Below are 10,732 nucleotides of genomic sequence, written 5' to 3' on the forward strand. Positions count from 1 at the left end.
TGCCCGGGGGGTTATCTCTCTGTGAGGGGGCCCTGAGGATTCTCGGGGTCCATTTTGAGACCTCTGGCTCAGCGACGCTGAACTGGAACATGGGTATCGCAGTGGTACAGAAGAAGCTGGCAATGTGGAAGGCTAGGTCTTTGTCTTTTATGGGCAAGGTCCTGGTCCTAAAGGTGGATGTATTGCCATCTCTTTTGTACTTTGTACTCCAGGGGGGTTGCGCGGAGGCTTGACTATATTTTTCTATCTAGGTCCTTGGGTCAGTTGTCTGGACGGCTGTTACCTGTCTTCTTTTCAGATCACGACGGGGTGCTCCTGCAGGTGAGTTCTCCAGTCTGCCTCTTCGGTAGGGGGTACTGGAAATTAGATCGGGATGTGCTGCATGAGCAAACTTTCGTTAATGCCTTTATTGGTGTGTTTCGGGGGCTTGAAGGCCTCCGGTCCATATGCGAGGGGGTGTTAGAGTGGTGGGACTTAGTCAAGGTAAGGATTAGGGTCTTTATTATAGGATATTGCAAGAGGAGAAAAAGGGAGGAAAGGAGTGAGGTGGATCATATCCAAACGTTGCTCGAGCTCGAGTACGAGGCAGGCAACCTCGGCGGGTCGGTCGACTGGGAGAGATCCACTGCCCTGAAGGCGCAGCTCAGGGAGCTGCAGGAGCGGAAGGCTCGAGCTTTCCTGGAGCGTGCGCATAGTGGTTTTTTAGAACACAACGAGACTTGTTCCGCTATGTTCTTTAAATCGGTTAGGGATAGACAGAGTAGGAAAGTAATGTACGGTGTTAGGGAAGAAAATGGTAGTGTAGCTAGAGAGCCGGAGGAGATGGTCAGAGTGACCACAGACCATTTCCGAGGTTTCTTTAAGGAGAGGGAAGTAGATGTAGAGCAGGGAAGTGTGTTCTTAGAACACTTGTCCCGGCAATTGCCAGAGGACATTAGAGAAGCGCTGGAGGCTCAGATCTCCCTTGAAGAGGTTGAGAGCGCCCTCAGGAGGATGGGAAAAGGGAAGGTACCTGGGATGGATGGGCTTACCTCAAGTTTTTGGGGATACTCGGACCGGTGGTCCTCGAAATCTTGAAGGCCATCCTCGAGACGGGGGTCCCGGGAGGATCAATGGCCGTCGGTGTGCTGTCACTTCTTTACAAGAAGGGGGACGCCACAGACCTTGGCAACTGGCGGCCATTGACCATGCTGTGTGTAGACTACAAGCTGCTTGCAAAGGTCCTAGCGGATCGGTTGCGCACGGCCCTTCCCTACGCCGTTCATGAGGATCAGACGTGCGGGGTAGAGGGCCGCTCTATCAGGTGGAACCTACAGTTGGTCAGGGACTCCATCGCTTGGGTAGAAGATAGAGGGCTGCCTTTAATGGTAGCAGCGCTAGATCAGGCGAAAGCCTTTGATCGCGTGAATAGATCTTTTCTTTACAGGGTATTAGGTAGATTAGGATTTGGGGAGAAGTTTATAGGATGGATCCGTACTCCTGCATCCTGGGTCCTCCACCAACACTCTCCCTGCAGGCTGCCTGTCTGAGAGTAGGGGACCCCATCTCCTCTCACTCTCCACTAGCAGACCAGGGGCTGAGGAGAAGAGAGAGTTCAAAAAGACGTTACCCTCCCCCATCCCTCTCTTGGCTCCCCCCTCCCCATCTACTCCCCCCTCCCCACCTACCGAGCCCCCCTTCATCTTCCGTGTAGGAGGTAGCGGGGAGACACCACCCCTCTTCCCCGCTAGCTCCTCCACCATTTCCCTCATCTCTTCTACCAGGAAACTTGACATACTATCTCCCCACTTCCTCACCCCCCTCCTCCCCCACAGGTCCTGCCACAGGCACCCCTCCCCCCTACAGGTCCTGCCACAGGCACCCTCTCCCTCCCCACAGGTTCTTCCACAGGCACCCCATCCCCCACCCCCACCACTCCCTCCGTTGATCTTCCACTCCCTTGGCTTCCTTCTTCTTTCCTTCTACTCCCGCATCTCCTCTCTTCCTTTCTCCTTCCGCTGTCACTCCATACAGCGTCTGCAAAATGGATGCTGACGTGCATAATATAATGTCCCCCTGTCAGCCCCCAGGGAGAACATAGCCGGAGGATGAAGGTAGCCGCCCAGCCCGTTCGGGTCCTCCCTAAGGAGGGCTTGAAACGCCCTCCTTCCATTCCAAAAGCCCATTGAGTCTTTGAGGAGCCTTGCTGAGGAGACACTATTCATGTACCTCCCCAGGAAGGCCCTCACTTCCTCATCTTTAACATAAGGATTATACATGTTAACCGTGACAATCCTATAGTTGCTCCTTTCCAGGCTTGTCACTTCGTAGTTGCCCATCAGCTTCGTAACTCCCACCGCTCTTGCCCTTCGCAAGACCTCATCGTGTTTTTCTTCAGTGTGTAACGCCACATCAAAAGTGCCCTCTAATGAGTTGCCTTGAAGGCAAAAAACATCCTTCACTGTCAACTTAAGTATCCCGATAAGGATGGTCCTTCCAAACGTTTCCGTCCATAATGCACAGTCTCCTTATCCTTCCACGTGAATTGCACTGTGTTTGCAAGCCCAATTACAGGAATTGGCTTTTTCCATTCTTTTGCTCCATCTCCGCAAGGAGATTGGAGCTCTCTTCTCCACTCATGCTTTCTTCCTAGAAAATAATTATCCAGGAAAGAAACCCCAAAATGGCCGAAAATCCAAAAAAAATTACCGCTCTCCGACTTCGACCTTTTGACTCAGCGGGCTCTGGGGCACTATCCTGGCCCACCTCTGTCAATTTCTCTTGAAACAAGAAACCGGGCTCTGCAAGAAGCAAAGCCCCTTCAAAAATACGTCGAACTCGTAAGTATTCCTCTCCACGGAAGTCTTTAGTAAAAGGCGAAAGGCTTGTGCGTAATGAAGAGAAACCAGAGTCGTATGGAAGTCAGAGGTCGGGGCCCGAGACACACTCTGTGCACTCTAGGCCGGGTTCCTTGGTGCTCCCGGAACCCACTCTTCCGAGTTTTCGAGGGCTGTGGATAACAAGAAGGTCAGAGACAGAGAGAGACAGAGACAACCCTTCACACAGGAGCAACAGATCAATAGACACCCCTCCCAGACCTGCAGGACCCCCTGGACCTACACATAGAGAACCCACGCCAAGAGGAATTTCACCCAGACACATCCACTCCCCCATGTCAACCATGCCCACACCCCATTTAGACCCCATCAGATCAGACCTATGCCACTCCTGCCCACCCCATGCACCCCACCCCCGCAAAGAGGGTCTCAACATGGAAGCCACACATACGCCCAGGTAGTGAGTGGGAAAACAGTCCCAACTCCCACTCTCACACTCGCCCAAGCCAATGGCATGTACCAGATGCTCAGCAGGCTCTGCTCACACTTACTGGCCTGAGGCCAAACAACATTGAACACTATGGAACAAAAAGCCTTCACTATATCATCCTGGAATATCCAAGGCCTGAGGTCATCTGCCTTTGGCCTGAAGAGCAGAAACCCGGACTTCACCAAAGAAATCGGTAATACAGACATTGTCATCCTGCAAGAAACCTGGTATAGAGGAGACATACCCACTGGTTGCCCTCTAGGTTACAGAGAGCTGGTAGTCCCATCCACCAAACTACCAGGTGTGAAACAGGGAAGGGACTCAGGGGGTATGCTAATTTAGTATAGAGCAGACCAAACTCACTCCATTAAATTAATTAAAACAGGAACATTCTACATTTGGCTAGAAATTCAAAAGGAAATTATCCTAACAGAGAAAAATGTCCTCCTGTGTGCTACCTATATCCCCCCACTAGAATCCCCATATTTTAATGAAGACAGCTTCTCCATCCTGGAGGGGGAAATCAATCATTTCCAGGCCCAGGGACATGCACTAGTCTGTGGCGACCTAAATGCCAGAACCTGACAAGAACCTGACAAACACCTGCCTGGAGCTGACAGCATTCCCTCCCACATATGCCCCCCTAGGCACAACTATGACAACATAACCAACAAAAACGGGTCACAACTCCTGCAGCTCTGTCGCACGCTGGGTATGTACATAGTCAATGGCAGGTACACCTATAGCTCATCTCTTGGCAGTAGTACTGTAGACTACTTTATCACTGACCTCAACCCAGAGTCTCTCAGAGCATTCACAGTCAGCCCACTGACACCCCTATCAGACCACATCAAAATCACAGTCTACTTAAACAGAGCAATACTCAATCATGAGGCATCAAAGCCAAAGGAACTGAGTAACATTAAAGAATTGCTATAGATGGAAGGAATGCAGTTTGGAAACCTACCAAAAAACAATTAGGCAACAACAAATTCAATCCCCTTTAGACAATTTCCTGGGTAAAACGTTCCACTGTAACAGTGAAGGTGTAAACTTGGCAGTAGAAAATCTTAACAGTATATTTGACCTCTCAGCTTCCCTATTAAATCTAAAAATCTCAAATAGAAAACCAAAGAAAATTAACAACAATGACAAATGGTTTGATGAAGAATGCAGAATGAAGAATCTAAGAAAGAAATTGAGAAACTTGTCCAACCAAAAACATAGAGATCCGGAAAACCTGAGTCTACGCCTTCACTATGGTGAATCACTAAAACAATACAGAAATACACTACGGAAAAAGAAGGAACAGCATGTCCGAAATCAGCTCAATGTAATTGAAGCATCATCAACACGAATAATTATCTATCCAAAATGGAGATGTATGGGTAAACCACTTCTCCAATCTTTTTGTCTCTATAACAAAGTATAAAGAGCAAAAACATATACATGATCAAATACAGATCTTAGAATCAAATATTAAAGACTACCAGAACCCACTGGATTCTCCAATTACATTGAATGAGTTACAGGACAAAATAAAAACCCTCCAACCCAAAAAGGCCTGTGGTGTTATGGTGAAATCCTCAATGAAATTACAAATATACAGACAACAAATTCCAATTGGCTATACTAAAACTCTTTAACATCATCCTTAGCTCTGGCATCTTCCCCAATATATGGAACCAAGGACTGATCACCCCAATCCACAAAAATGGAGACAAATTTGACCCCAATAACTACCGTGGAATATGCGTCAACAGTAACCTTGGGAAAATCCTCTGCATTATCATTAACAGCAGACTCGTACACTTCCTCAATGAAAACAATGTACTGAGCAAATGTCAAATTGGCTTTTTACCAAATTACCGTACAACAGACCATGTATTCACCCTACACACCCTAATTGACAACCAAACAAACCAAAACAAAGGCAAAGTCTTCTCATGCTTTATTGATTTCAAAAAAGCCTTCGACTCAATTTGCCATGAGGGTCTGCTATACAAACTGATGGAAAGTGGTGTTGGGGGTAAAACATGCATAGAAAATCATAAAATAAAATCCATGTACACAAACAACAAGTGTGCGGTTAAAATTGGCAAAAAACACAAATTTCTTCACACAGAGTCGTGGGGTTAGACAGGGATGCAGCTTAAGCCCCACCCTCTTCAACATATATATCAACGAATTGGCGGGGCACTAGAAAAGTCTGCAGCACCCGGCCTCACCCTACTAGAATCCGAAGTCAAATGTCTGCTGTTTGCTGATGATCTGGTACTTCTGTCACCAACCAAGGAGGGCTTACAGCAGCACCTAGATCTTATGCACAGATTCTGTCAGACCTGGGCCCTGACAGTAAAATCTCAGTAAGACCAAAATAATGTTGTTCCAAAAAGGTCCAGTCACCAGGACCACAAATACAAATTCCATCTAGACACTGTTGCCCTAGAGCACACAAAAAACTATACATACCTTGGCCTAAACATCAGCCAAGGTAGAAGGGCATTCTTCCACAAAGGTGAACAACTTCTGTGAACAATCTGAGAGACAAGGCAAGAAGGGCATTCTATGCCATCAAAAGGAACATAAATTTCAACATACCAATTAGGATTTGGCTATAAATACTTGAATCAGTCATAGAGCCCATCGCCCTTTATGGTTGTGAGGTGTGGGGTCCGCTCACCAACCAAGACTTCACAAAATGGGGCAAACACCAAATTGAGACTCTGCACGCAGAATTCTGCAAAAATATCCTCCGTGTACAATGTAGAACACCAAATAATGCATGCAGAGCAGAATTAGGCCGATACCCACTAATTATCAAAATCCAGAAAAGAGCCGTTAACTTCTTGAAACTCCCCATCCCGGATCCGGGTTTGTGACTAAAGCCTCAGGCTCATTAGCATAACGCAACGTTAACGATTTCTGAAAATCGCAAATAAAATGAAAATAATGCGTCTGCTCTCAAGCTTAGCCTTTTCTTAACAACACTGTCATCTCAGATTTTCAAAATATGCTTTTGAACCATAGAAATGGACTAATTTGTGTAAGAGTATGCAAAGCTAGCATAGCATTTTGAGTAGCATTTAGCACGCAACATTTTCACAAAAACCAGATAACCAAATAAATAAAATCATTTACCTTTGAAGAGCTTCTGATGTTTTCAATGAGGAGACTCTCAGTTACATACCAAATGCGCAGTTTTTCCTGAAAGCGAAAATTCAGTCACCTACAACGTAAAACTTTTTCCGGATTAACTACATAATATCGACCGAAACATGGCAAACGTTGTTTGGAATCAATCCTCAAGGTGATTTTTCACATATCTCTTCATTGATATGCAGTTCGTGGAAGCTTGCTTTCCTCTCTGTATCTCATGGAAAAATACTGGCAGGTGACTTTTGCGCACCAATTTCGGCGCAGGACACCGGGCGGACACCTGGTAAATGTGGTCTCTTATGGTCAATCTTCCAATGATCTGCCTACAAATACGTCACAATGCTGCAGACACCTTGGGAAACGACAGAAAGGGCAGGCTCATTCCTCTCGCATTCACAGCCATATAAGGAGACAATGGAAAACAGAGCCTCAAAAATCCTTGTCATATCCTGGATGCCATCTCATCTTGGTTTTGCCTGAAGCTCACGTTCTAGGGCACGCACAGAGAATATCTTGGTATTTCTGGACACGTCAGAGTGTTTTCTTTCGAATGCTATCAATTATATGCATAGTCGAGCATCTTTTTGTGACAAAATATCTTGTTTAAAACGGGAACGTTTTTCATCCAAAAATGAAATAGCGCCCCCATAGATGCAAGAGGTTAAATTCTATAACCACCTAAAAGGAAGCGATTCCCAAACCTTCTACAACAAAGCCATCACCTACAGAGAGATGAACCTGGAGAAGAGTCCCCTAAGCAAGCTGGTCCTGGGGCTCTGTTCACAAACACAAACACACCCTACAGAGCCCCAGGACAGCAGCACAATTAGACCCAACCAAATCATGAGAAAACAAAAAGATAATTACTTGACACATTGGAAAGAATTAACAAAAAAACAGAGCAAACTAGAATGCTATTTGGCCCTACACAGAGAGTACACAGCGGCAGAATACCTGACAACTGTGACTGACCCAAAATTAAGGAAAGCTTTGACTATGTACAGACTCAGTGATCATAGCCTTGCAATTGAGAAAGGCTGCCGTAGGCAGACAAGGCTCTCAAGAGAAGACAGGCTATGTGCTCACCCCCCACAAAATGAGGTGGAAACCGAGCTGCACTTCCTAACCTCCTGCCCAATGTATGACCATATTAGAGAGACATATTTCCCTCAGATTACACAGATCCACCAAGAATTCAAAAACAAATCCAATTTTGAAAAACTCCCTACTGGGTGAAATTCCACAGTGTGCCATCAGAGCAGCAAGATTTGTGACCTGTTGCCACGAGAAAAGGGCAACCAGTGAAGAACACGCACCATTGTAAATACAACCCATATCTATGCTTATTTATTTTATCTTGTGTCCTTTACCATTTGTACATTGTTAAAACACTGTATATATAAATAATATGACATTTGTAATGTCTTTATTGTTTTGAAACTTCTGTATGTGTGATGTCTACTGTTAATTTATATTGTTTATTTCACTTTATATATTTTCTACCTTACTTGCTTTGGCAATGTTAACACATGTTTTCCATGCCAATAAAGCCCTTGAATTGAATTGAGAGAGAGACAAACACACACACACACACACACTATCCTGGCCCAATTTTATTTTAATTATCAAGTAAAATGGCGGGAAACAGGGGACCCCATTGATGGGCGCTTCGCCCCTTTTTTCAGTTTGAATGTTTCTTTCCTTCTCTTCTACTGCTAGCAAGCTACATTTTATAAAAAACTTCACCCACCCTTAAAAAAGTGCTTTCTGGACCGTTTGTCGAAATTCTTTTGAATTTTGTGTCAATTACACACGTATAAGAACTGTATCAACATACTTCATGTTTTGTCCATTTGCAATATGATTTCATAGGAAGTCAAAGTCAAAAGTCACTCTTTTTGGGGCCAAATGCCATAAGAAATTTGACATGCTCAAAAATACTGCAGAAATGCAAAATTGACTGGCCTGATGAACACAGAATGGTCGGGCAGTGATAGTTGGTCGGGCAGTGATAGTTGTTCCTTTCCATCACTCGTTGTGTTGATTTCCATTTGGTGAGTTTTTTTCACTATAGAATCATATTGCAAATGCACGTGCATTTGCAATATGTTTCTATGGCCATTTACCATCACAAATTTGTCATGCTCAAAAATCCTGCAGGAATGCAAAATTGACTGACCTGATGAACACAGGATGGCCGTGCAATGATAGTGGGTCTTCTCCATCACTCGTTGTGTTGATTTCATTATGTCCATTTGTTTATGTTTTCTCACTTTTGCAAAGTCACTGTGCATTTGCAACATGGTACAATGGGCATTTACCATCACAAATTTGTCATGCTATAAAATCCTGCAGGAATGCTAAATTGACTGTCCCGATGAACTCGGGATGGCTGGGTAGTGATTCTGGTTCCTCTCAATCGCTCGTGAGGGTTGATTTCAGAATGTCACTTTGGTGATGGTACATCACTGTTTAAACATATTGCAAATGGACAAGAGTCACCAGCAAGTCACCGTCCATCAGTCAATTAGATATCATTCTGACACCAAACCCACTTTTTCCAACTATCACATACTACAGAGATGGCCCAAAATTCACAACGCACTGTATTCAAACTATAATAAAAACGTAAAACATGAAGTTACGTTCTACCTGCGGGTCCAGTTCAGATGTCATGTGTAGGCCTAGCTGAGGCAACCCCGAATCCCAAGTTTCGTCTTGATAGGTCATTTGGTGTCCGAGCAAGACCCTAATTGGTGCTGAAAATTCACTTTTTTCCATGACTTGCTACGGGGTCCTTGAATGAGCTATCGGACAGAAACGTTGGGGTCCGTCTATATGGGCCAAGACGGTCGCAATGCACCTAGTCTTGCGACTCTGGGTTAGGGTTAACCCTAACCCATTTCTAAATGTCGTAATTTTCGTGATGCAAAAATGAATTAAAGTCATTGCAAATGTACGAGGCTGTTTCTCGGTCCGAGAACCTTCTAGAGCCACGTAACTCACCACGCACTATCGGCCTGAGGTCTAGAACAGGATTCTAAAGTTTCAGAACTCTAGGTCTGACGGTTCATTAAAAGTTACAACAAGGTTAACTAATGCAGGCAGTGTATGTCTCTACGCACCCCAATGTGTCCCTCCTTCCAAGCTGTGTGTGTGTGTGATTTAGTATTACGTTGAGACTTTATGGGAAAAATGACTGATTTACAGTTCATGGGGGTTGCCTAATCACATATAGGAAGTTTTGGAAAGATCTGACTTTTTTAACCCCTCGAAACAGCCCATGAGACAACAATTATGGCACTTCCGGTTGGCACAGGAATCTATAAGTCAATTAATATCCTCATTGGGGTATGGTTTTACAGAATCCTGAGTTTTAAGTCTTTACGTTAAGAACTGACTGATTTACACAGGGTTGAATGCACTATGTCTATCAAACTTCAGGCAGGGTATGGATATACACTTTTAGGGCTATTTTACCCACTTCCGGTTGGTCCAGGAAGCTTAGAATCAACACAGGTTGACCTCATAGTGGCCTGATGGACTGTTACTGAAGACAGGTTCATACGGTTTTCATAACCCATATAGGCTTCAGGTTGAATTTAGGGGTGCAGGCAATGTATTCCAATGGGGAGAGAAGTCAATGCAAACTGTTTGAAGTAAACACCTTCTTTTAACTGTTAAGGGTTAATGCCACACGGTCAAGGTTAGGCTTGCACGGATCGGGAGGACCTTAGGAACGTACCTGAGGTCGAATTGTGCTTCTCACCCTCACGATTCTCTCACTGTCACCCAAAAGCAAATGACGTTGTGGGGCAGGCTTCATTTTGGGCCTACTATTCTAATGGTCGCTGCTCTTCGACCGAGCGAGCTACGTTCAAGCGGGATGTCTCGTTGAACTCGGCACGGCCTAGGAATTATGGTAATGCCATTGCCTGCTCTCTGTGTCTTTAAGCACCACACTTTTTCACTCCATCCTTGCTGTGTGTGTGTGTGAGAGCTTTTCTTTGACATCTGTTGGGAGAAATGACTGATTTACAGTTCATGAGGGTTACCTAGTCACACATATGAAGTTTTGAAAAGATCTGACTTTAACCCTTCAAAACAGACAGTGTGACCCAATTAAAGGCACTTCCGGTTGGCACAGGAAGCTATAAGTAAACACATGTCTTGACTGAGGTAGCCTCTTACAGAATCATGAGTTTTAAGTCTTTAAGTTAAGAATTGACTGATCTACACAGGGTTGAATGCAGTGATTTTCATAATG

The 10,732-nt window shown here is 44.9% G+C and overlaps 1 long non-coding RNA gene and 1 other non-coding gene across 2 annotated transcripts; one reads left to right on the forward strand and one right to left on the reverse strand.

Annotated features, from left to right (window-relative positions):
* Window positions 1–2,776: 2,776 nt before the first annotated feature.
* LOC135534414 (U5 spliceosomal RNA) lies at window positions 2,777–2,893 on the reverse strand. The gene has a single exon (XR_010454687.1). It is a non-coding gene; the product is annotated as a U5 spliceosomal RNA (small nuclear RNA).
* Window positions 2,894–5,850: 2,957 nt separating this feature from the next.
* Window positions 5,851–8,293, forward strand: LOC135534411 (uncharacterized). The gene is made up of 2 exons (XR_010454686.1): window positions 5,851–6,146; window positions 7,126–8,293. It is a non-coding gene; the product is annotated as an uncharacterized LOC135534411 (long non-coding RNA).
* The last annotated feature ends 2,439 nt before the right edge of the window (window positions 8,294–10,732 follow it).

This window comes from Oncorhynchus masou, unplaced genomic scaffold (assembly GCF_036934945.1).
Source record: "Oncorhynchus masou masou isolate Uvic2021 unplaced genomic scaffold, UVic_Omas_1.1 unplaced_scaffold_3371, whole genome shotgun sequence".
In the NCBI taxonomy this organism is placed as follows: Eukaryota; Metazoa; Chordata; class Actinopteri; order Salmoniformes; family Salmonidae; genus Oncorhynchus; species Oncorhynchus masou.